Source organism: Acomys minous (genome assembly GCF_964271855.1).
Source record: "Acomys minous genome assembly, chromosome: 19".
In the NCBI taxonomy this organism is placed as follows: Eukaryota; Metazoa; Chordata; class Mammalia; order Rodentia; family Muridae; genus Acomys; species Acomys minous.
This window is the reverse complement of record NC_140499.1, coordinates 10,570,272-10,597,273: the sequence shown is the minus strand read 5'-3', so window position 1 is coordinate 10,597,273 and position 27,002 is coordinate 10,570,272. Positions and strand designations below refer to the sequence as shown.

At 41.1% G+C, this 27,002-nt stretch overlaps 1 long non-coding RNA gene across 1 annotated transcript; it reads right to left on the bottom strand.

Moving 5' to 3' along the window:
• Positions 1-1,443: 1,443 nt before the first annotated feature.
• Positions 1,444-26,440, bottom strand: LOC311589879. The gene is made up of 3 exons (XR_014776669.1): positions 26,287-26,440; positions 5,047-5,168; positions 1,444-1,780 (listed from the first exon to the last, which is right to left on the bottom strand). It is a non-coding gene; the product is annotated as an uncharacterized lncRNA (long non-coding RNA).
• Positions 26,441-27,002: the final 562 nt, after the last annotated feature.

Sequence of the window (27,002 nt, the reverse complement as noted above, 5' to 3'; positions counted from 1 at the left end):
TCTTCTGTCCCTCTAGGGCAAATTTTCCTCTCCGCACCCCTCAACCCTTGTCCCTTACCCCTTCTCCCTCATCCCCCTCTATTGCCTGTCTTTGTCTCCTATTTCCCGCTCTTTGTCATTGTGGGGCAAAGAAGTCTCCTCCGTGCTGAGAACTTGCTGTTGAAGTGTCTTGTGCCTGTATGGGTCCTTCTACATGATCTATTGGTAAGGATGTAGCTAAATGACCACACTGCTCCATCTAAAGGCCTGAGAGATACATGATATTTTGCCATGTCATCAGAAGAAGGAAATGATAGAGTTAAGTGGGCAACCAGCAGTCTCTGCCGTAAACCTCAAGCCAAAGAGAGATTCTGACCATGCGCACTTTTAGCTTCAGACTCACACATCCAACTGCTTATCAGATATTTCCACATGGATCCTCCTCTTACATCTTAACTTGGGTGCTCTGAACAGTTTATCTTCTCTGTAGCTGTTCATTCATTACACACTGTACTTGGTTTCACAGAACATTGTCATCCAAGTGTATTGTATCCATGTTCTTCCCAATGATCCCTCTCCCTCCCTTTTCTCTTCCTTACCCATACCTTTAGTAACCCTTGCCTCCCTACACAGTTTGTTTCTATTTTCATGTCATATATGAACACATTATGTCATGTATTTACATAATTCCTGATTAACAACTCGGAGAAAAATGCAATATTTGTCGTTCTGAATCTGTCTTGTCTTCTTTAGTATGATCCCTGGCTTCATTTATTTTCCTGCAAATGGAACCGTTTAGTTCTTCTTTGTGGCTACATGGTGTTTCATGGTGTGCGTTTATTACACTTTGTTTCTCCATCCTTCCGTTGATGGACATCTAAGTTGACACCGTGAGCTAAGTGTCTAAGAACAGTGCTGCAACATGCATCAATGTGTAAGTATCTGTGATGCACGCACCTGGATCCTATGACAGGCTAGCTTTGTGAAGACCCTCCATACCGATTTCTATAGTGTCTCTGTTAACTTAAATTCCCACTGTCACTATGCTTTTTTTTCTTTTATCTGCACCTTCTTACACATTTGCTGTTACTTTATATACTATGATCCACATACCCTATTTCTCCCCAAACTGTTCTTGCTCTCTATCTTCTTATAACAATACTGTAAGCCATGACATCTTATCCTTGACCCTGTTCCTTCATCCACCTTCTCTCATGCATATAGGAGGTGTTACAATGGTTTTCTCCCTCAGGACTCTGACATTTGACAGCTTTCATTATGGCTTTGAACTACAATAATCCCAAGTAAACGTACAAATATTCCATATTTTATGGATCTCAGTCCTCAGTTTTGAGAAGGAGAGCACAGATAGGGCAATGCAATTATCAACAGTTACTCGGTATCACAAGTAAAAGAGATGAGAAGAATATCTAAAAGTTTAATCAAGCCACTTTACTCCCGCATTGAAACTCTCAGAACTCTTATTATTGACCATTGTTATGTGAAAACATAGGAATATAGGTGAGGGTTATTACCAGGAACAGAAACAGAGACAGTTATATCACCAAAGCTCACCCCAGCATGGGTGACAGATGACAAAAGCTGGGAACCTGGAGGACACTACACAGCATGCAGGCAGCTCAACAGGTTATAGAGTGTCTCTTACAAGTGACTCCATTGTCAGAGCCTCTTCCAGGCAGTCCATTTGGCTTTTGCTCCTTCCAGGCAGCTGGTCTGGCCTCATATTTTTCTTTGCCACTTAGCTTTGTCTGAGAGGTACTCTCAGTTTTTATTCATTACTCTGGAATGCAAGAGTATCATGAATTTGGTCAGTTTCATGGATTTCCTACAGGTGTTGAGTTGATTAACTTCTTGCTTAAGTAATGTCCCTGTAGGATGTAATGTTTCAGTACAGGAGGAAACATACACTAGTGTGTATAGAGAGGAAGTCAGCTGTACTCCTACTGTGAAGTCAGTAGGTCGTTGGAAAGCACGATGTAGAACATCACACCACCTCATGAGTTAGAGAGCTCAAGAATGTCATATCCTATGGCTCGCCTTAATCTTGCCACTCCTCCTTCAGGACTGTTGATCCAGACAGAGATCACTTAGTCTCACTTTTCACATGTACCATGCTTGCCTATGCAAAGTCCTAAGCATGTTGTTGCTATTTGACTGTAATCCTCTCCCTAAGCAAGTATTATATAATTCCTAGACAACCCTTCAGAGACTTTGTCTCCTGCTCTCCACTTAGATCTGGAATTAGATACATTTTACAATTACTTTGTTAGCAACTTTTGCTTTCCCTCCAAACTTTTGTTATAATTGAATTTAATATTTGTTCACTCTCAAGAATGTACTCAATATGAGGATAAAAACTATTTTCTTCAATGATGTATCTGAAAAATGAGAATGGACAATAAAATCTAGCAGATCCTCAGCAAATTAATTAATAGTATGTCTCTGAGTGTTTAGGACTGAGAACAAAAGAAGCAAGAGTTACAATTTGAAGAGATTTTTTTTACAGAGTTAAAATTAGGACAAGCACACCAATTGTATTAACTAGAGCATTTTTCATTTAGAAAGATAATCTAAGAATACATTTAGAGTAACGGACTAAATATCATATGTCAAAACTGACAGGGATATGGAAATGTCAGCGTCTGCTTGCCTTCTGAGCACTCTTGGTTGTCATAGACCTCTTGCATGATGTGACCATAAGTGCTCTGGCCTGAGTCCTGCAATCTCCCTCATGGAGACTTTGTGGTAAAAGTTATGAGAAAATGGTGAACACAAACACATGAATCTATCAACTGGTCCTATTCTTTATTCTATGTCAAGCCTGTCTCAGGGGTATACATCTTAAGAAGTAGTGCTCCCACAATACTGATCCATTCTTACCATGCATGGATCAATACCTCTTCTTGTTCCTTATTGCCACTAGTGTAGATCCAACACCTTCTGCATTATAGCACCATTCATGCTGTTTTATTAGCATTTTCCACTCTTACACATTTTTGTGAGTGAGAATGACATGATAAAGCAGATATGGGGTCTATACCTATAACAACAGCTTTATGGAAGGCTGCAGAAAGAACATTATTTAAATTCATGTGTTGAAGACCAGTCTGAGAAACTTAGCAAGAACCTATATCAAGAAATGTACTAAAAGGTTAAATTTTTTTTGTCTTATTAGGGTTTCCATTGCTGTGAAGAGACACCAGGACCACAGCAACTTTTATAAAGGACAACATTTAATTGGGTCTGGCTTAGAGTTTCAGAGGTTTAGTGCATTATCATCATGGTGGGAAGCATGGCAGTGTGCAGGCAGACATGGTGCTGAAGGAGCCACGAGTTCTACATCTTGATATGCAGGCAACAGAATGAGCCTGTGAGCCCCACTGGGTGTAGTGTGAGCATGTATAAGACCTCAAAGCTTATCTCCACAGGGCCGTACTTCCTCCAACAAAGCCACATCTACTTCATTAGGCCACACATACTAATTGTACCACTCCCTATGGCCAACCATTCAAACACATGAGTCTATGGCGGTCACACCTATTCAAACTACCTCATTCCACCCCCTGGTCCCCATAGACTTGTAGCCGTAGAATAATGCAAAACACCTTACTCCAACTTGAAAAGTCTCCATAGTCTATCACAGTCTCAACATCCAAAATTCAAAGTCTCTTTTGATATTCATAAAACTTTTCACTATAATCTCCTGTAGATCAAGATTTAAAAAGCAGATCAGATACTTGCAACATCACATGGCTAAAGGTGCTTCTGGCTGGGGCTAGAACATGGCCCCGTGTTCTATTACACATTCATTACCTTTCTATTTTTGATGATTTCATTCACTGCCTAAGCTGGCTATTCTGAAATTTGTTCTGTAGACTGACCTTAAACTCAGAGATCTACCTGCCTCTGTCTCTTGAGTTCTGGGATTAAAGGCGTGTGCCACCACACTTGTACCTAAGCATTTCTTTAATTCCCTTTCACAACATGGAAACTTAGCGGGGTGGGATTTTGTGCTGAGGTTCCACTCCCTTAATTCTGCTTCATATCTGTAATCTGTTTATCTCCTTGAACACATGATTTTGCTCCTATGCACTTCTTGGTGCCCCTTTAATTTGTGAACCACACACTTGGTATTTTTTTCTTTTTCAGCTGGCTCTATTTCATAAAATTGCTCTTCATAAGAGTGAACCACAGGGCAGAGTCTACAATAGGCTGTTTTGAGATGTCTTTTGCCAATGCAATTGATCTAAATCTCTACACCTTAGCCTCAGGCGGACCCTTTGGACAATGGAAAACAGCATCCACATTTTCCACCAAATTATCACAAGAACACTGCATAAGAAACACACTAAAATGCTCCTCTGAAACCTCTTGATCCAGGCCTCCACAATTCAAATCACCCCAAGCACCACTCTCCTCCACGCTTCTACTGTTACAGCTCTTTAAGCTCCACTTAAAGCATTCTACTGCCTTCCTAACTCAAAATCCCAAAATCTGTATTCCTCCAAGGAAATAAATGGCCAGGCCTATCACACCTCTCCTGGTACCAGCTTCTGCCTTAGTTAGGGTTTCAGTGTTGTGAAGGGACATCATGAACATGGCAACTCTTATAAAGGAAAAATATTTAATTAGGTCTGGCTTACAGTTTTAGAGGTCTAGTGCATTATCATCATTGTGGGCAGACATGGTGCTGGAAAAGGAGCTGAGAGTTCTACATCTTGATCCCTAGGCAGCAGACAGGGATTGTAAGTTCCACTGGGCGGAGCTTGTGCATGTATAAGATCTCAAAGCCATGGTCCACAGTGTCACACTTCCTCCAATAAGGCCACACCTACTATTATTGTTATTCCCTGTGGCCCAAGCATTCAAAACATATGAGTCTATGGGGGCCATACCTAGTCAAACCACCACAACGTTTTAAAATAAAAGATTAGTTGGTCTAACCTAAAGTTGATAATGACAACAGATGGACACGACCAAAACAGTAAGATACAGCCCTCCTTTAGGCTGTCTACATCAGCAACTGCCCAGAAGGCTCACACTGACCTCGAACCTTGCAGGCATTCCTCTGGTTTTCTAGCTGTAGACAGCCCGAAGACAGCAGGAGATATCTGTTGATGCTCGTGGATGTAGAAGTATACGAATTGATGACAGACTCTTCTAGGGATCTAATGGAGAAAATCCAATAATTCTGCTGGTTTCGTATGAACAGGGTCAAGTTGCAGACTCAAACACAAACATCTTTTGGATAACTCACTGCATCCTTATTCTTAGTACTTTTATGGGCTTTGATTACAAGGCCCATTGATATATAAGCTATCTTAGTAAGTTTCGTACACCCAAAGAAAACATTTAAACAATATAATGTAATGTCTGAAAGACCCACAAATCCCACTGTTTGTGAAAATTTGAAAAGTTCTGTCTTGCTCTGAAGGAAGAATGTCTAGTCTACGTCAGCATCAGATAAATATCTCATATCTTTCTCCAGTTCTCTCTCAAAATATGTGTTAAACTATATTTAATACTGCAGATTAGTTACTCCCCAGTGAATCCTACCCTGTCCTGCCTATCATTTCATTTACCACCCTGAAGGTTTAAATCCATCCACCTTTAATTGACACAGACTGGGGGCACTGCAGTGCAGGAAATGTCTGGCTGCTGTAGTGCTGGAGGGCTTCTTCTTCTAATGTCTCAGAAGATGACTGGGGGAAATGTTTTGTTTTAGTGTTGATGGTATGTCTGGTTCAATTAATCAGTCAGCAAATATTTACGTAAAGGCTTGAGCTATCAATCCCTTTTGCATTGGCAAATGTTCTGTTCAGGCAAAGGCCAGGAAGGCCCTTGGCTGACCATAGTGACCACACCCTACTACTTCTGGCTCTTTCTAAGTAGATACCAGTTCATCTACCAAGGAGCCACTATATTGTATGTATGCATACATATCTTCTGGTCTACAGTATCAATGAATCAATATTCAGTCTTTTCTTCCTTTTGCTCTCCTTTTGTTTTTGAAAACAGGGTCTAGCTTACAACTCAGACCACTCTCAAGCTCATGACTATGACTTTCCTGACTGGTTACAGCCAGTGCAACAATGAGCAGCATCTCTCTTCATCTTACATATTCATCTGCTCTTTGAATAACATACTGGTAGATCAATGTCTAGCATGTGTATAAAAATGTGTGGCTAATCAGGTATTTTTAATCTTACTAATAGTTTTCCCTCTTTTTTACATCTGGACTTTCTCCCAGCCTCACCATATTTCTCTTCCCTACTATGATGGGGTTGAGAATGTAATTAGTGTGTAGACATTGTAGAGTTGACAAATCATGAGTTTTATCTTAGTATTGCACAAAACGAGGTTGGAATATAGGAGCAGGAGGATTAGAAGTTCAAGATCATCCTTTTCCACCTAACAAGTTCAAGGCCAGCTTGAGATACATAATAGTCGGTCTCAAAGAAAAGAGAAAGAAGGAAAGGAAGGCAAGAAAGAAGGCAGGTTTTGTTTGGAAATAAGATTGATAATAAGAATCATTTTTACTTCAAAAATTAGTATTTTACACTATTATTTCATTCTAAAGCAGAATTTGTAAACTGGTGCATTTTGGAGCCCTTTGCTCATATTTCTGAAGTAATCACGCAAACTTGAGAGTTTTCTTCAGTGCCCCTTACCTCACAGGGGTCTTCCTGGTTGGCATCTATGGGTGTCTGTTTCAGGCAACATTTCTCAGAGGCATGGCTTTCAGAACATGCTTCACTGTATTCTAAGACAATGCCCACTGTTTGGCTCCTCTTTGCACTGCTTGGTGGCTATGACCCTGGCCATTCAACCCAATTCATGACTGACCTTCAAGCTACTAAAGTCAAACATATGTTTCCCTCTCACTAAGGTTCAGGGACAATTGCAGAAGAGGGCATACAAGGAGTGTGTCAAGGGCCTGAGGCTATAGAGAAAACATAATTTTCTTTACACAACAGGGCAGTTTCATGTATAAATTCACAGTGGCTGCTATAGCACACATAATCTATGCAAGGCCAAGACAGAAAAATAAAACTCAGCATGGAGTCAGAAGGAGCACAGAATCCTATCCCCAACCACAGAGCTATTGACAATTGTTAGCTGCTGGCAGATAGAGAGAACTCTATGAGTGTGGTCCCTCGTATGTCAACCACAGTCCAGTGTAAGACCACACATCCAAGAGCATCTGGGCAGAACAAAGTAGTGTTAAGAGAAAAAAAAAAAGAACACAAAGTAGGGTGGGTAGACAAGGGGATAGATCTGGGAGGAAGTGATAGTGGGTTGAATACAATGCATTTAGTACATTGTATAAAACTCTCAAACAACTAGAAAAAAATAATAAACTAAGTGTCTTAGGAAAGCTCTCTGTGACTAAGCTCTGCCCCATGCCTGCCGGAACACTTGAAAATACTATTTGAATGAATCTTTTTAAAAAAAAGAGTTCTCTTTGTCTTTGAATTCTCAGGAATTAGAACAATATAAAGGTAAACAAAGCACGGAAGTGGAATTGGATTATGCGATGCTCTGGTTTGGAGCCTGAGTCTCCTCTATGACTCATGTGTCAGAGCCGTGATTCCAGAGTGGCAGAGTTAGGAGCCCGGGTCTAGTGAGTTGGTTTAAGTCTTGGGGCATAGCATTGAAATGGATTGCATGATCCTAGTCTGTTCCTGTAAGCAGCTTTGCCCCATCAAGCACATCTGCTTAGCAGCAGGCCCAGGAGCAACAGGGCTCCTTGATTGTGGGCTAAACCCTTCCTCCATTTGAGCCAAAACAAACAGTTTCTCTTGTTAAGTTACTTATCTCAGCCATCTATAACAGCACTGGAATGCTCACGGTCTTGATTCACTACAGGTGTGACCTCAAGCAAGGTGTAACATCTTGCTTCATCCATAAGATAAGCATGACAGTAGTAGGGGGCAGGAGATGGCTCAGCAATTAAAGCTCTTGTCCTGTAAGCAGCCTGATGACATCCCAAGAACCTGCATCAGTGCCAGTGGGTGTATTAGCTTCTCTGTACTGCCCACACTCAGAAGACAGGCATGGGAAATGCCTTAAGCAATATGTAGAGCTAGACTATCTGTGCCATCAAGTTATGGGTTTAATCGAGGAACCTTGCCTGGACACATGAGAGAAATCACTCTTGATTTTGGAAGACTGCTGAAACGGTCTCCAGATTCCATGTGCTCACACACACGTGTATGTTCATCCTCCACACACATGCAAATATCAATAAAGAGAAGAAAAATGGATAACAGTAATATCCGCAGGATGGAATAAGAGGGAATGTTTAATGGGTAATATAAGCAAGGCCTGAAGAAATATTAACGTATTACATCTTCAGTTGTTAGAGGTTACTAGCTAGCACCCTAATTGTTTAGCATACTACTTTTTCTCTCCTTTAATCACATCTTTTCATTGATGTCTATGGTTCCTGCTGAACTTAAATATCAGCTCTATTCACACCTCTCCATCATAGGTCCTTCCTTTGAAATCTTGGTTGCCATGTACAACTTCCTATTTTATATGTCCACTTTGATGGCTCGCATACCTCTTACATTCAAGTTTCCTCTCCCGCCTGGTCACCTCTGCATCCTGGCAGAGAAGTACAAGCTATTAAAACTAGAAAAGCAGAGACAACCTTCTGTGACGTTAACTCTGATGTTCAAGTCCTGAGACGTCAACATCCCAGCTCCCCTTATAGCTATGTTCTTCAGAGCTTGTGAATGTCCGTTACCCAGCCCGTGGACTATTGTGGTAGATTTCAACAGACTTGCTTCTCAGCACTCTGACCTCTTTAATTCCCCATTGTCTATGCGTCTGGGAGAACAATCTTTTCAAACACTAGGAGGCCTTATGCTTTGATAATCCAGATGCCCTCTTTATTGATTTATAGTAAAGATGAACTAACTCCTTAAATAAGATCATAAAACACATATGTCTCAGTTATAAGTTGCTTCGTGCTCTCTGTTGTTTTCTTACTGAACACGTTGCCCATTGTTTTATAATACGAAAACAGACTGATCTCCCAGTGCAGGGCCTGTGTACATGCTGGCCGTCCTCATTGCTTCATCAGTTCCTGATCTTCATGCCTTCTTGATTGTAACATCACAATCTCAGAAAAGCCTCATCTGAACTTCATGACCAGACATGATTTCACATCCCTCGTGTTTATGACGCTTGACAGGACTAAACCTTTATATTTCTTCATGGCATTCTTGGGCTATGTTTGTCTTGTTGTGAGACAGGACCTTCAGGAGACAATGCTGCAACTGAGTGGCCAGGGTTTCACATAGACATTTTTTTATAGAAATTGGATGAATGAACTTAACTCCTAAATCCTCTGAGCCCAGCTCTGTGTCTCTAGACTAGTGCCTGCAATGACAGGAGCCTCGTCCTGGGGAAGAGTTATTTATGGGATGTGGACAAGCTAATTACAGCGGAGTTGCTACTAACTGTGATTAAGGCCTAGTATGCTTGAGTAGGCATGGCCCCAGAAATGGAAGTGAAGTATATTGGGTATTTGTTAGAGAACACATCGTTTGACTGAGCCTGCTGCAGGAAGACAGAACCCAGCACTTTCTCTCCTCTTAGGATTTCTTACACTGCAGCGCTGGGTCCTCGATGCTCACAAACAACATGGTAGGACACTAATGGGACAGACAGGATGACTCTTGTTAGCTGTGCTACATTTGCCTTCTAATACAGAGTCTGTATTTGAATGCTTTCTTTCCTAAAGAAGTGGCTGTTTCAAATTATGATGACTAAACACAGACTACAGATACTCCCAAAACCACAGCAAGGCAACAAGCTGGGAACTGCATTATTTTATCTTCAGAATAGCCAGAAATATTTCAATCTTCACTCTTTTGATGACTTCATAAAGAAATAACTATGTGGTTGACTTACAAAAGAGAAAGAGAAGAGGAGAGAGAGAGAGAGAGAGAGAGAGAGAGAGAGAGAGAGAGAGAGAGAGTTCAGCCTTTACTTTTGAATTTTGCAACATTATCACAATGCCTAAGAAGAAAAGAAGTGATTCTATGGCTTTGATGTTCAAAAAATATATATAATTTTTCAGTTTCGAAAAGATGACTGCCGGGAAAATACTTTTTCTATTAATATAATAGGACTTTTAAAGTCTTTGGACAGTTCATTTGAATGGCCACAAGAGAGCAGTAAGAAATTAAAGCTCAGTTGGTGACTCACAGTCACACTGATGTGGGCTTTTTGCTATTAGGAAAATTTGAAAGCCAGAGTGACTGATCTTGTTCATAGACTTAGAGAGGCAGTCCAGAACTCTATTCTTTGCCGTTAAAGCTGTTTAGTCAAGAAGGGTAATGTGACACCCTCAGTAACTAACCAGGAAAGAACCTCGAATTAGAACTCCCAGGAAAGCCAAGTTCTTGAAAAGGAAAAAAATATTCTCACCTAGAGCGCAGGGGTGTCTTGAGAAGTTACTGGCCCATCCCTATGGAATATGCAAGACAGAAAGGTATGTGGCACACTATACAGTCCCACAGGGATACCTAGGCATCTTTTAGAGCATGGCCAGTTTTTAAGAATGTTAGCAACCCAGGATCATTTAAAATTCTAATTCTAGTCTTTCTTCTTGTAGTTTAGCTATTGTATAAAGTGCTATACTGTGGGTATTTCTCAAGCCTCTCCCGGAATCCTTCATATTCTCTGCCCTGTTTGCTCACACTAACTTTGCCATGGTTGACTTAATATCTTAGACACTGTGAATTTTTAAAGTGAATTAATTTAAAACGTGAATTCACAAACGACTGGTAATGCAACAGCACTAGTATATGAATGTCACTGTAAGTCAATTCAGGGAAATATTAACAACCAGGTTTTTAAAAAATTGCTCCAAACTCACCTACAGTAGAGTCACAGTCAATATGCATGCGAAAATTATTCATGCTTGAACGTTAAACAGCAAAATGTAGATTAAGATGACAAGTGTTTGCGAGCAGATGAGCACAGACTGAAAGCAAGAATGATGCTTGTATTACCAGGAGAATGGCACCCAACATGTGGAGCAGATGTGAACGCAGCTTTCCAAAGGACAGTTAGAAAAATAACACAGAGTAACAAGCTTCAAAGTGTGAATTTCCTTTAAGCTGGTCGTTTTGTCCTTGTGAGTTAATGCTATAGAAATAATCAGACAAGCTAAATGTAGAGAATTCAATAGTAAAAGAGAATTGGAAAAATGAAAACTATGTCTTAAAGAAAAACAGAGTTTGTAAAAATAAAGGTGAAGGGATGCAGCTGAACTTGGTCAAAGACATTGCAACTATTATAAAACACGCATGTGCTGGCACTGAAAACATGGGGTGAATTTTAATTCGTAGTAAGTTTGAAAACATCCTCAGTGATTCAACATAGGAAGCCATTGTGTTTAGCTGCATAGGAAAATATCTGTATGTTATTTTCAAAGTAGAAATTACCCCTGGTTATGCGTCTAAAAAATGATTTCCTTTTTTTTTTTTTTTGCACCATCTCATAAAAATTGAGACTTTTATTTCCTTGCTTGCTTTGGTTTTAAACAATAATGTTACTTTTAAATTAAAAAGAAGCACAAATATCTATTTTTATGTTCTAGAAAAATTCTCAGAGAATCTTAAAAGTTAGTTTGATAAATCCAGGAAAAGGTTAATATTTGGTCTCCATTTACCAAGTGATGGAAAAACATATTAAGAAGATACAGCACGTGTAATTTAGAATCTATTAATATTAAGAATAATATGCATTGAATTTTTTCTAGAGTAGCTATGAATGATACCTACAGTCGACTTACACATGAGGATTATTTTTTAAAACAGTACAAACAGGTTTTCACACTCTAAATGTAAAGCCTCTTGCTTTTTAAAAGAAGCAAGCTCTTCCTTCTCATTATATTTATCAATAATCCAGTGACCTTGCATTTAACCAATTTCATTTTTTCTCTATGTCTTAAGCGACTGTATGCTCATGGATTTTCAGTCCTAAATTTAACCAGTAACTAATATAATGAAGTACATTTCAGAAAGGTCTTTACTTAACTCGAGTTCTGTCAGGCTGAGCATAGATTCCTTAATGAGGAATCAAACTTTAGAGAGAGGATAATTATTTCATATTTTGGAAATATTATGCTTCTCAACATTGCATGAGCAATCATTATTTTCTGACCAAGTTTGAAGTAGCTCTATATTTTTTACATTGTGAATTATCACATATTTTCTACCAAACCACTAATATATCAGATTTAAACCAACAGTGCAAAATACATATTATTATCTGTAATTTATGATGTAAAACTAATCATAGTAAGCACAACCCGTTGCCTGCCGTGGCTCATTACATGAATCTGGGAAGTATCCAGGAGTGAGCTTTGGATCTCCTACAACAAGGTCACGTTTCCTTGGAAGAGACCCTTCCCTCCAGGTAATCATAAATGGGGGTCCGTTTCCTTCCATTAGGGAACCCTCCTGAACAGGAAAATAAGTAGGATTTTCTTCCTGCTTATGGGAATGAGAGTCAGACTGTGATGGTGTGTGTATTCAAGGCAGAGTAGACCAAAGCTCCGAGCCTTCCCCTCCCCTTCCCACAGGTGAAGCAAATAAGCTGAAGTCCTTGTCCACGTTTCTGTGCTCTCTGGTTTATGGTGTATGGATTAGAGCCGGTGTTCTCACTGACTTTCTCAGTTTCTGCTTTTAACAATGAATTGTATCTTTCTCAAGAAACAGAAACAGTGTCGTGGAGACATGAGACCAGACAAGGAAACAAAAGCCACTGTTTTATCCATTATAGCTGAAAATGCGGTCTTGAGCTGCCAATTACATTTTGCTTGGTAGCCATGGCATTCAAGTGTTCTCACTGTGGAGCTTGTAGAAGGCCTTGGAGACAGAACAGAGAGCAGCCATGCTGTCGAATCAGGAAAACACATTCATCATCTTCCATTTTCCTTACGGCTAATAAATGGAGTCATTTCTTGCAATGGCCTTTGTTTTCTTTGATAGGAGGCTTCTTGGAATTTCTGAGGATCTCCTGGTTCTTGACATGTTCTCTTTCCATTTTTTTTTCTGTTTCCTGAATTTCACTGGCATTGTTCCTCATATATTTTTGTTCTTTTATACAATATGATGACAAACTAGAAATAACTTTGAAACCACAGACACTCCAAAAGGAAGGGCTCATTAGGTAAAGATCTTAATTTGCAATCATGAGTACCTGAATTTGATCTCCACACCCTATCCCAGAAGAAAAGCCAAACACAGTTTAAGTATACCCAGTTAACCCACTAGCAGGGAGCAGAGACTGCAGGATCCCTGGACCTTAAGGACCAGCCAGCCACGCCCTACTTGTCAAGCTCCAGGCAGATAATAGACCTCCTTTCCTAAAAATATGGCTAACAGCTCCTGAGGTAAGACATGAGAGTTTGTCCTGTTGGCCCTTCATGTACCTTCGAGCGCGTGAGTGCACACACACACACACACACACACACACACACACGGATGTGATTGGAAGTGGAGGATCGCTGGAGCACAGGATGTCATTTTCTTCTAGGATGTACTGACTGTGAGTTACACTCTACCAGTGCCTTCACTGGCTGCCCTTGTTAAAGGCAGTACATCGCAAAGCAAAACAAAAAGTCATGAAACTAGGATGGGAAGAGAAGGGTGGGGGATGACTGTGACAAGAATTGGTATACACACAATTATAAAATTATCAACAAATAATTAATTAGAAGAAACAAAGAAAGAAAGACACAGAGGATGATAAGGAAGCAGGGATGGAGGAAAATACACAGAGGGAGAGAGGGAGAAGGAGGGCTAGAGGAAGCCTGAGGGAGACTAAAAGGGGCAAGGATATGCAAACAGTCATTAAACAGGGAGGTAAAGACGCTGAGGAGGAGGGAGGGTGCCCGTGGGATGAGGGGAAAATGAAGCACTTCCTTCTTGAGCACTGGTAACCTAAGGGTGACCCTGCCCTGCAAAGAAAGTCTATGAATATGTCCATGAGAGTGGCTATGGCAGAGGCTTCTGGAAAAATATCCAGGGTTGTGTCACTCTTTTTGTTTGAACTTTCTCATGTTCAAGCTCCGTGGAAACATAGACTGCTGACATTAAAAAAAAAGGGTACTTTCATTACTAACTCTTCTCTTTTTATGTTAAGAAACTTGGCCTCTTTCTTTGAGCAGAGTTACCTATTATGTAAGTATGTGACTTGCAATGTATTGAAATAAAATATTAAATGACTATTTTTGCAACACTGATTATACACCCAACATGTCTAAGTTCTCTTTCTAGGCTACAAGGTAAATGAAATAAAGCCAGGACTCTGGCAGTAATGAAGGCAGTTATAAAAATAAGTGAATGCAAAGGACTAAACCCTGAGTTATCTGTGATCAATAGAGACTCTGGAAACATCCACAGACCTTTTCTGGTCACTAGATAAACTTAGATAAACTCAAGGGTTTGGTTTCTAATCTGCCTGCTGGGTGGCTAGGCCATGTAATACGTGACTAACAAAATTATTTTCATGGAAAGACGTAATCTTGTATAGAAATACAAAAAAATAAGCCAGGTGTGGTGGTGTATGCCTGTAATGCCAATATGCTGAGAGATGGAAGCAGGCAGATCTCTGTGAGTTCGAGACCAGCCTGGTTTACAAAATGAGTCCAGGACAGCCAGGGATACACAGAAAAACCCTGTCTCCAAAAGCAACCCCCCACCCACACACAAAAAAGAAAGATAAGACAAAACATAAAAATAACCTGATGAAGGAAACAGGTAATGCCAGGAATTATAAACACTGTGAAGAAGAAAAATGAAGCACAGTAGTAGAGAGTTCTAAAGGATTCTTTAAGTACAGTGGTCCAGAAAGGGTTTTCTGAGGAGATGACACACTGGACCAGCCAGGACTCAAAGGCAAAGTGACAAGTAGCCAACGCGATGAGGCATGAAACAAATATTTCAAGAAGAGATAAAAAGCCAGCTCCGAATGTTCCAGACTGGCTCCGGAAGATGTTGTTCTGCATAGAATGCTGTATGGAACACGAAGGGCATGAGTCAAAAATGGCACAGCCCAGACCATGCCAGGCTTTTGATGTCACAAGAAGGAGATGATAAGGGTGTAATGAAAGGCATTAGAACACTCGACAAGGGAGTGGAGTCAGAGCTAGGATGAGCCTCTTTTAAGGGCTAGGTCTTGTCTGTGGATAAGGAAGTGGGCAAGAATGCTAGAAGGGAAGGAGGAGGCAGGAAGCTGTGTCACAAGTACCCCGAGGAAAACGGTCTAGGGATATTTATCCTGTGATACTAGGCAGGATGGAGATGTTTTTTGAGCTGTGTTGAGTTCTCTTCTGACGCACTCATCGTATTGTCTCTTAAGCTAAACTTGATGGTGAGAGATGTAAATCCCGAAGCAGAAAAGTCACAGCCCCACCAATGTTAGAAAAGCACTTTTTCAGTGTATACACTCTGATTTTTTTCCCAGCTTATGAGCACTGCACTTGAGGTAATGACTCTTTCCTTCACCACAACGCACGGGGCTTCCGACCTCCCCAGCCACCGCAGGTGAAGGAGAGGCAGGTAACACTGCTTCTGAAAGTGGTAAAGGAGAAGTGGATGTGCTTGTAGAGCGCAGGTATTGTGCCTGGATTTCAGTAATGCTGTAATCAGAACCACATTGCTTTGTAGCAGGAAATCTGGGCTTCTAAGATCTGTAAAGTGGAGCTTTACCAACTGACCTAATCGTACAAAGAAAATATCAAACTCTAGTAACAGATGTGTGTGTGTGTGTGTGTGTGTGTGTGTGTGTGTGTGTGTGTGTGTGTGTGTGCTCTTGTCTGCCTGAGGAGTAGAAGTTGGGGTTCCTGCCCAGCACAGATCACAAAGCACACAAATACCCTGGCTCCACGTTTTAGCAAAGAGCTTTCCTTCAATGTGCCAGATATTGTTAAAAACACAAAGATCCCTGTTCATAAACACTAAGCTTTATGTGGATCCAAAGGCACATGTTTATTTGTGTGGTCAATGGCCCACATACTTTAAGAATCATGTAAATAATAAAGCTAAACTACTTTCTTTGGTATGAGTGAAATTGATGGGCCAATAAGCGGACACATTTGCGGGCCAATGCATCGGCACATGTGCTGTTGATGAGATCAGTGAAGAGCGTGCATCTGAAAGGGTTCCTGACGCCTGCTTCACATCTCCCCTTAGCTGTGTGAATCTAATTAGATAGCTCTCTAAAGGTGGCTGCAATTATTTCTTAGCAATGCTTCTCGATAAAGAAAGGACTGCAATTTAAAATCTGTAAGACCTAGAGTGGAAAGTATCTCTAACGTTAAGTGTTATCAGACCACTTGGATGACTCCATAGGTCCTACCGTGGGGCAGATGTTGGTAGGTGGAAATGGAAATGCAGAGGGCATCTTCCCCCGTGTGAGGCTTATGGCAAAGTGACTAGAGTGAAGGGATGGTAATGGAACTGACAACAGACAACCAACCAAAACCAGCTTCACTCTCACTGAGTCCACACTAAGCAGACACTCCAACATGCCCAGCCTTCCTCAAAATGTCCCAGAACCTTCTCCTGACCAACAAGAAGCCCCTTTCAACTGCATGCAGTGATGGCTTTTAACTCACTATCTCCTTGCTCTCCTGTCAATGACAACCTACACCCAATATCAGAGCACTGCTCACAGCAGAGAGCTGAGCTCAGACTTAAGGTGGTGCCAGTTACCAAGCAGTGTTTCCAAAGTGCTGAATGAAGTCAACATTCTTTGTTTTCCATGCTTTTGGCAAAAGAAAGTACTACCTGCCCAAGATAGGGTCTGTTCCTTTGCTGATTTCTGACTTCTAAAACCATTAGGATATAATGTCCTATATTTATTTTTCTAGAGTTACGCGAAAGATAAGTTAAAACTGGCATACAAATAACTCAAGGCCATTTTCTGACCCTGGCCCATCAGAGTGGGGTGTTCAATGGTCTTCACACCCACCTGGGTCAGCAGAGTGTCTGTTCCTGTGCCCAGTGCCGGGTGTCTCCTGATCATCACAACCCACCCTGTCTCTGAGCATTGAATGAGACTTCGTGAGAGGATATGACATCACTGCTTCCAGGCGGTGACAACAACCTGATGGAAAGAAACTTGAAAGAACTTTTCTTTCATGTCACCCCTTCTCGGTAACTGAAGACAGTGTCTGCAAAGGTCATCAGAAGCCTGTTTTCAGCAGATAGGAAGAGGGCAGGAAGGGACTCCAGTTTGCTGGCTGTAATAAGCTCAACTACTATCAGAATAGAACCTTAATATGCTCAGCAAAGTCAAGACCAGGCCACATCCCTGAAGCTCACCGTGCACTGAGTCCAGCACATGGTGGCTTTTACTCATGACCTGTAACTCACATTTTGACATAGTTTAAATTATAACTTTATGGAAAACCTGATTCGAATCAGTCATACAGAGATTTTGGGGGGGTATTGTAGTAATACCAAATTTAAAACAAACAAATAAGGAACCTAGAAAACAATACCTTTGATAATTACAAGGAAAAAAAGGGAGAAAACTATAATTTTAGAGGTATATTTAAAAGCCTCTCTCTTGAATACTACTAATTTGCGGTTTATATATTCAACATAGATCCAACATAGATAGAAAGAAGTGGGATTGAGAATTTTAACTCTCTGTGTGAATTAAGAGCTCTATCCACTATCCATGTATGAAATTTTCAAAGAAAACGAAAGTTTAAATTGACGAAGCTCTGAACCCGAGTTCAGTTCCCAGCATGCACTCTCACAGCTCGGTCTGTAACTCCACATCAGGGCATGTGGCTCCCTCTTCTGACCTCTTGGTCATCTGCACTCACAGGCACATACCCACACAGTCATATGCATATACACACACTGTGGTGGGCTTAAGTCTTCTTGTTTGGGAGAAAATGGAATAAAATTCACTAATAAAATTCACTGGTCAAAATTGTTCCGTCTGTGACTCATCTGTTGACAGCAAATTATTTAAACCATTAAAATCCTGACCTAAGAGAAAGATGGTGTATTTAGTGGGAAAGAAGGCTTTCTGTTCTACTCTGTGCTTTCAGAGTATGGCTCAGAACCTTCTACCTGCTGGACAGTCAAGTCAGTGAATGGTTAATAATAAAATTCAGTTACTTGTCACAGAAAATGCTATTGTACAAAATTGTAAGGCACATAGTTTTATATTCATAAAACTTCATGATAAGAGTTTTCATTTAAATAACTTTCATTACTAAGAGACAAACATGATTTATTTGTGATTTTTCTGCCATCATTGTATGTACATTTTAAAATAACTTGACTACATGAAAGAGGCTTGTCTTAAGTCTGACTAGAAGTAATGTCTGACTAGTCCACATTATCATTCAATAATATGAATATTTTAGGTTTCTCAATATCTTAAAAAAAACTCTAGCATTTGCTATTTCTGCATTAAGGTTTGAATAGATTCATTAATTTACAAATTTGGAAATTCTGCATTGAGCCTTGTGAAACAAGTTATTTTTTTTTCTTAAAGTTTCAAAACAAACAGTAATTTTTCTAATTAACCCAAGGATTAATTCAGTATGGGTCAAAAATAATTTACATAGCCTTAAAAGTATAATACAAAGTTACTTTTAAGAATATATTACTTAATCTAAGATAATGTTAAGTCCTTTAAGAAAACATTTAGTCTATTATTCATTTTTTGGAAACAGGAAGGGAATCTGGGTGGTTTTAAATTCCTAAATCCAGTGTTACTCTAAGTACTATCTCCACGCATTTCACTAAGGCCAGGGCTGCGGGTCATTTTTGTTTTGAAAAGGTGTCAGTGGTGAAGTCAGATTAAATGTGTACACATAGACATTTCGAATGATAGTAAGCCACTTCTACAGTATTGTTCAATGTGCAGATGATGAAAAGCTGCCGGGACACCAAAGAGATCATATTTATTCCCTAAGAACTGTTTTCCAGACCCTACATTTAGATAAATGACATTTGTGAATTAAATTGGGAGGATACTAACCTGTTTTCTGTTATACCTTCTTTGTAGATTAGGGAACGTCTGCAAAAGATTTCTGATGTATTTTTAAAATCACAAAAGGACCATCTCAAAAAAAAATGTCGTTTCTTTCAGGTATTTTGAAGCCCATGCATTTATGCAACTAAAATACGATAATTAACAAAAACCGTAAAAGCACATGGGGCATTCCATTCGAGTCTACCACTGAGGCACTGTTTCTTACTACCAAGCAACACACACTGTCAGCAAAACTAGAAAGCGTCTTTAGATTAATGGAGGTATAAGCAATATCTTCTCAGTTTTCTTTCCCAAGCTAATATACATGTACAAATGTCGCATTGTCATTGTGCACAATGGTCAGAACTGACTTGCAACAATAGGATTGTTGTTGCGCTGGCTCCTTTTGAAAAGCCATTTTCCTCAGCAGCTGCCTCTGACTTCAGCGTGGAAATGCTATTTCCAAGCACATCCATGAATTATGTAGCGCTCCCAGTTGAGGACGCCTTTGTCCCCGCTGTTGGAAACACTGATTTTAAACCATTGTCCTTAGGAAAGTAAAGTGCATTATGCCCCACCTATCTGCATAGATAGAGCTCTCCGTAAATGCCTCAACCTTGAAGAGTTAGTTGTTCGTTAAAGGTAGAACTGTTCAACGAAGGATGATAGTTGATTGGAGTTTTGTTGTTTGTAGGTGTGCGTGTGTGCGTGTGTGTGTGTGTGTGTGTGTGTGTGTGTGTGTGTGTGTGTGTGTGTTTCGGTGAAAATTAGGTAAGGGACGAGAACCTTACACCATGCAAGGAAAACATTGTACCCCTTAGCACCAGCATCCACGGCCTCTATTTGGGATTTATTAAAACAAGCCACTGGAAAATAGAAAAGGTAAAGAATAATTTTTTTCTTGTGGGAGTTATAGAAAGAACCAAATCAAACATCTTCAGATGGTGTCTAAGAATCATTACAGCTGTGTGTCAGCTTTCCAAAATGTTGGTCAACTCTACTTTTCAAACAGAGAAGTGTTATTATAGTATCACTTCCAGAATATCTAATCACTGTTTATAAAACTAATCCTTATTGCATTTATGGAAAGATAGTCTTTATTTATTCAGAGGAGTAAGGGGTGTTTAAAAAAGTCCCTAACCTGCTGGGCATGGTGGCGCACATCTGTAATCCCAGCACTCGGGAGGCAGAGGCAGGCCGACCTCTGTGAATTTGAGGCCAGGCTGATCTACAAAGTGAGTCCAGCAGGACAGCCAAGGCTACACAGAGACAGCCTGTCTAGAACCCATGCCCAGCCCCACCCCTATGCCCACCCTTACCCCCTCCGCCAAAAGTCACTAGCTATCCAAAGCAAAATAAATAATTTAATCATCTATTGACTATTTCCAGTATGATTGCTTCCACAGAAACTCCTTTGCAGACATGTTCTTTTGGGACCAGGGAAGAAAGCATCACCTGGGAGGAAGTGCACAACAGCTGCTGCTTGTGGTCTTGTCTCTCTAAGGCTGCCTTTCCCGCCCTGTCTTGCTTTTGCTCCCCGTGGGTGGAGTGCTTTCTGCCGCACTGGAGTTTTGACATCTGTACAACTCCAATCAGTCGAAGCCTCTAGGAACTAGCGGGCCTTGAATTTCTGCTGGACTTGAGTTTACATCCAGATGGTTTTGTACCCTGTAGACTCAACCCACTCTTCAAAACTAAAATCTGGCAAGTTTAAGTAGTGAGATTCAACTGCTCATTCCCAAACTGCAAGGTGCTGTGATGGAGTTCTACCGTGTCTAGTGGGAAAACCCCTAAGATAAAGAGTTTAGCTGTTGGCTTTCTGATAATAAAAACGGTGAATTTTTAAAACTAAACTCGGGTTATGAAAGACAAAGCCGTGGCTCCCTGGAACAAAACTGTCTTAGTTAAGACATTTTTTTTTTAATAATTTGTTTCTATTCCAAACATTTGATCACTTTGCTCTACTTGACCAGTTAAACCTGTCTCTTCTGATTGTTCTTTCCTTCTCTAGTGAATATTGTTTTCCACTGCGAGCAGATTGGGGAGACTGCAGAGTGATTAGCTCAGCGTTGCTTCAATAAGCATCATAAGCATTGAAATCAAATGTAGGCTGGTGTCTTTGCCGAGTTTTAGGAAAAAAACCCTTTAGAAGTGTATCTTCTATGGTTCAGCTACAGCAACTGCCTCAGCGTATATTAAAAATGTCAGACCAGCTTTCCTAATAACAAAATTAACAACATATAATAATATAAAACATCTTACAGCCTTTATGAAAATAGAATGTATACACTGTCTTTTAACTTGCCAACGTCGACATTTCAGTTTGAGCTTCAGTTTCTTTATATCCCAATGAGTATTGAGGAATTCAGTATAACATCTTAAAAATGAATTTCACGTGAGGATACTTTTTCTTAAAACATTCAGGCTTTTCAGCAATGGCTTCTGAATAACACTAATAATAGCCTTTTAAATTTATTTATTGATGTGTATGTGTGTCTGTCTGCGTGTGTGGGAAATGTACGTGTGGATGCTGAGGAAGCCCTGAAGAAGGCCCCTGAAGTCGAAGCTTTGGGCAGCTGTCAGCTGGGACGCAAGCTGTGGACCTGTGGAGGAGCAGCCAGCTCTCTTAACTGCCAAGTCATCTCTGCAGCCCTGTTAACAACATCCTTTCTTATCCAATTCCATCAATAACATTCAAATCATTTAAAATTCATACTGTTAAACTAAAATGTAATGATTAGATATTTTAGCATTAAAGTATTAAGGAAAACATTATTAATTTGCAATTTCTTTCCATCGTAGAATGATACAGTGTTATAATCTAAGGGAAGCAACATAGAAGTTTCTTTTTTTCATAATATAGATTGGTTCTTGTTCCCATGTGAGTAAAACAGGAAGGGAAAAAAATTTTTTTTCTAAACTACATTGAAACCTTTCTTCAATGGCTGGCCCATGTTTTGTGTGTTTCAATTTTATCTGTTTGCACACTTGGCCTGGCCAGCAGTGGGGAGAGGATGTGATAGTGACTTCCTACCATTTAACATGATTTTTAAGTGTGCCTATTCCAAAATTGCCAGTGATAAAATAAAAAAAAAAAAACCACAGCAACTATATAACAGAAAAATTTAGAATCTTATATGATTTTTGTAATGTTCACATCCTTTCCTTATTTAACTGCAAATATTTTCTAATGCCAAATAGTAGTTCATTTATTTCGACTTAATATTCTTAATGTGAATATGTGCATTTAACAAAGAAATTTCTTAAATGATATGATATGACTCGTAACTAACACTGTGTGCTTTTGCTTTTTAAAGGAAAAACATGTCTGTGTGCACTGTAGGACTGTATTTATAGACTGCTTTTTTTGTTGTTGTCGTCGTGAAGTTTGCATTTAGAACTTTAGGAATGCCTGGGAACAATAACGAGCCGTGTGGAGTGGTATTGTTAGTGGAGTCCTTTCTATTGAATTTTTAAGATGCTGTAAAATAAGATACGTGAGCAGCACCTCTGGACACTTTTTCCCATCATTGTGTTAGTATCAATCGCTGACTTCCACCATTTCTCTTGGTATTTAATAGAAACCCTGGTTCCCACTGCCTTGACTGGAGGCTTTATAATGCATAATGGGTTGGTAACCCTAATGAGATTAAGCATTGTGATTTTATGAAGGCCAGAGAAACCTGCTGCCTCTGAGATTTTCTCTAAAACAAACATGCAAAGGAACCAGAAGACGACCTCAGCATGTCCTTACCATCTTTTGGCTTAGAGCTCTTCTCCCTTGTGATAGCTGCCCCAGAGACATGGAAAGAAAAGGATAAACAGTTTCATAGTGGTACAACTGGGCAGACTTTTGTCCTGGCAGAACTAACTTTCACCAGATGCCAAAGCTAATGCTTTCCTCTACAACACATGGCCCATGATCACTTAGCACATGCAGACAGATTGCTGGTACAGGCCAGATCTGTCAGAAACTGGCAGGGCTGAAAATGGAGTTCTGTATAAGGGGATGTGTACGTAAGATTCTGCTGCTAAAGTCATCTAGAACTGTTTAAAAACAAACAAAGCAAACTTCTCAATTTTTCTTCTCCAATTCTCATACAAAGGAAGAAGAATATTAAACGTCACAATAAATCATTAACGCTCCTGTTTAAGGGCCATGGGCATCAGAACTCATTTCCCCCCTTGTTGGATATATGAGGATGCTAGAAAACTTCAGTTGCTGGCCAGCAGAGCTATGGCTCATCACAAGGGGTTTTAATATTCTTGCTACATTGTTATTCTCACTGGTCATGGACAATAACCCATCACTGGAGGAGTAGAAATGACATACTCTGTACTCTCTGCTCTTGTAGTAACCCTAGACAAGCATGCTTTGCTGTGTGAAAGCGTCTCTGGTGGATGACCTCTCAGTGCAGAGAAGCAACTACAAACCATCACTTCCCAGACCCATTCATCTTGCAGTTACTGCCCTTACTCTCATTATCTCTCTGCAACCTAGACAGCCCACCCAGCCTTCTCAGCCTCTGCTCCACCTCCATCAACCTGAGCAACCTAGACAGCCCACCCAGCCTTCTCAGCCTCTGCTCCACCTCCATCAACCTGAGCAACCTAGACAGCCCACCCAGCCTTCTCAGCCTCTGCTCCACCTCCATCAACCTGAGCAACCTAGACAACCCACCCAGCCTTCTCAGCCTCTGCTCCACCTCCATCAACCTGAGCAACCTAGACAACCCACCCAGCCTTCTCAGCCTCTGCTCCACCTCCATCAACCTGAGCAACCTAGACAACCCACCCAGCCTTCTCAGCCTCTGCTCCACCTCCATCAACCTGAGCAACCTAGACAACCCACCCAGCCTTCTCAGCCTCTGCTCCACCTCCATCAACCTGAGCAACCTAGACAGCCCACCCAGCCTTCTCAGCCTCTGCTCCACCTCCATCAACCTGAGCAACCTAGACAGCCCACCCAGCCTTCTCAGCCTCTGCTCCACCTCCATCAACCTGAGCAACCTAGACAACCCACCCAGCCTTCTCAGCCTCTGCTCCACCTCCATCAACCTGAGCAACCTAGACAACCCACCCAGCCTTCTCAGCCTCTGCTCCACCTCCATCAACCTGAGCAACCTAGACAACCCACCCAGCCTTCTCAGCCTCTGCTCCACCTCCATCAACCTGAGCAACCTAGACAACCCACCCAGCCTTCTCAGCCTCTGCTCCACCTCCATCAACCTGAGCAACCTAGACAACCCACCCAGTCTTCTCAGCCTCTGCTCCACCTCCATCAACCTGAGCAACCTAGACAACCCACCCAGCCTTCTCAGCCTCTGCTCCACCTCCATCAACCTGAGCAACCTAGACAACCCACCCAGCCTTCTCAGCCTCTGCTCCACCTCCATCAACCTGAGCAACCTAGACAACCCACCCAGCCTTCTCAGCCTCTGCTCCACCTCCATCAACCTGAGCAACCTAGACAACCCACCCAGCCTTCTCAGCCTCTGCTCCACCTCCATCAACCTGAGCAACCTAGACAACCCACCCAGCCTTCTCAGCCTCTGCTCCACCTCCATCAACCTGAGCAACCTAGACAACCCACCCAGTCTTCTCAGCCTCTGCTCCACCTCCATCAACCTGAGCAACCTAGACAACCCACCCAGCCTTCTCAGCCTCTGCTCCACCTCCATCAACCTGAGCAACCTAGACAACCCACCCAGCCTTCTCAGCCTCTGCTCCACCTCCATCAACCTGAGCAACCTAGACAACCCACCCAGCCTTCTCAGCCTCTGCTCCACCTCCATCAACCTGAGCAACCTAGACAACCCACCCAGCCTTCTCAGCCTCTGCTCCACCTCCATCAACCTGAGCAACCTAGACAACCCACCCAGCCTTCTCAGCCTCTGCTCCACCTCCATCAACCTGAGCAACCTAGACAACCCACCCAGCCTTCTCAGCCTCTGCTCCACCTCCATCAACCTGAGCAACCTAGACAACCCACCCAGTCTTCTCAGCCTCTGCTCCACCTCCATCAACCTGAGCAACCTAGACAACCCACCCAGCCTTCTCAGCCTCTGCTCCACCTCCATCAACCTGAGCAACCTAGACAACCCACCCAGCCTTCTCAGCCTCTGCTCCACCTCCGTCAACAGTTAACTACACATTCCAGCTCTGCCATCCTGCCCTTCTCTCAAAACTATAATAATTAATGTTTCATTTTGATATAGAACTAATATTGTCTAGATAGCCTATTAGAAACACATAAAACTAAACTACAAGTAGCTGGAGGTAATTTAGTATTAGCCCTCATATTACTGTGTATTTTCACTTCTCCAAGTGATAGTGTTTTATTCCTAAGAAAACCTTGTATGTTATTTTTTTCTGAGAAACTGTTTATTGCAGAGTATTAAAACATACTTTCAAGAACTTCCTGGAAAGGACTTTAGCTACTAAAAGTTGCCATGGATAGCAGACAACTTTATGAAGCTTTGAGTTTGTCAAATCACACTTGAACTGTGGCATTTAATTCACAGATATTTATTTTAAGACAGCAAAATCTTAAAATGTTCAGATGAGTGTGATGGAATCTGTAAGATATCTGAAAGGCAGACGATGCTTGTAATATTTAAAAATGTTTTTCATAGACAAGACAAGACTTGAAAAGCAACACCTTGTGCTGTCTAATGGAGACGTACAGTAGAAGAATTAGAATGATTCAACGTGGCTCTGGAGGACCAGTGGCACATAATTTAAAAAAAATCCCGGTTCAATGTATATCAGAATAGTGTATCTATCAGACCCTTTAAATGACACTGTCTGTGTTAGATTATCTAAAACAGACATTAAATAGGTCCAGTGAGCACAACCTCACTCAGATATCATTTGGGAGGAGGGAGGAGCAGGGAGAAAAGCTTTACTCTGAAATCAAAGGATGCTGTGGAGTCGGCTTTGCTCCTAGATCAGATTCTTGTCTAGAGTATCTCAGACAGTATCTGAGACTGTCTGTATCTAAGAAACATGTGCTGAACTCACCCATTCCTGGTACAATGAACAAAGAGTAATGCAAAATAGTGCCAGACATCTCCCCTCCCTCCCTCCCTCCCTCCGTCCCTCCGTCCTTCCCTTCCTCCCTCCGTCCTTCCCTCCTTCCCTCCGTCCTTCCCTACTTCCCTCCCTCCCATTCTTCCCAGGAAAGAGTGGCTCTTTTCTCCCCAGCTATCATGACATCTGCTACCTACATATCTTTAAAGATGACATTACCCTTTGGGATTTCAGATGTCTGTGCCTCCATTTCTCCTCCTCCTCTTCCTTTTCTTCTTCTTCTTCTTCTTCTTCTTCTTCTTCTTCTTCTTCTTCTTCTTCTTCTTCTTCTTCTTCTTCTTCTAAAGAAAATCAAGTTTATTTAATTTAGGCTTCTTAAACAGTCTCATTTTTAAAAAAAAAACATTAAATGTTGACTTTGTTAATTCATTTCCTACTAATTTCAATAGTCCATTATTTTATACAAATTCTATTATTTTTTGTTTGTTTTAGGTTTGTCTTAATCTTAATTTTTTAAATTAATAGATCTACTTATTTATTCATTTTACATCCTGACCATAGCCCTCTCCCTCCTATCCTCCTGGTCCCACCTTCCTTCCCTCTTTCCCCTCTCCCCTATTCCTCAGAAAAGGGGAGGTCCTCTCACCCATCCACCCCATGTGGCCCCATACTTTCAACTTGCATTCAGCCCTATCCTGCCATAACAGCAGTTCTATTCTCATCCAAATCTATATTCCCTTGGTATTCCAAGATCCAACAGCATCTCTTGGCTATTTCTCAACCCTGTACTGCATATTTTCCTGGAAATTTTTCCTCATGTGACACTTTCGTTCTTGTTTTCTGAGATCATTGTTAGTCCTAATAAGTACCAATGTTCTCCATGCTTTCAGCCTGTATTTGGGATAGGAAACAGAATATTTTTGGAGCATGAGGAA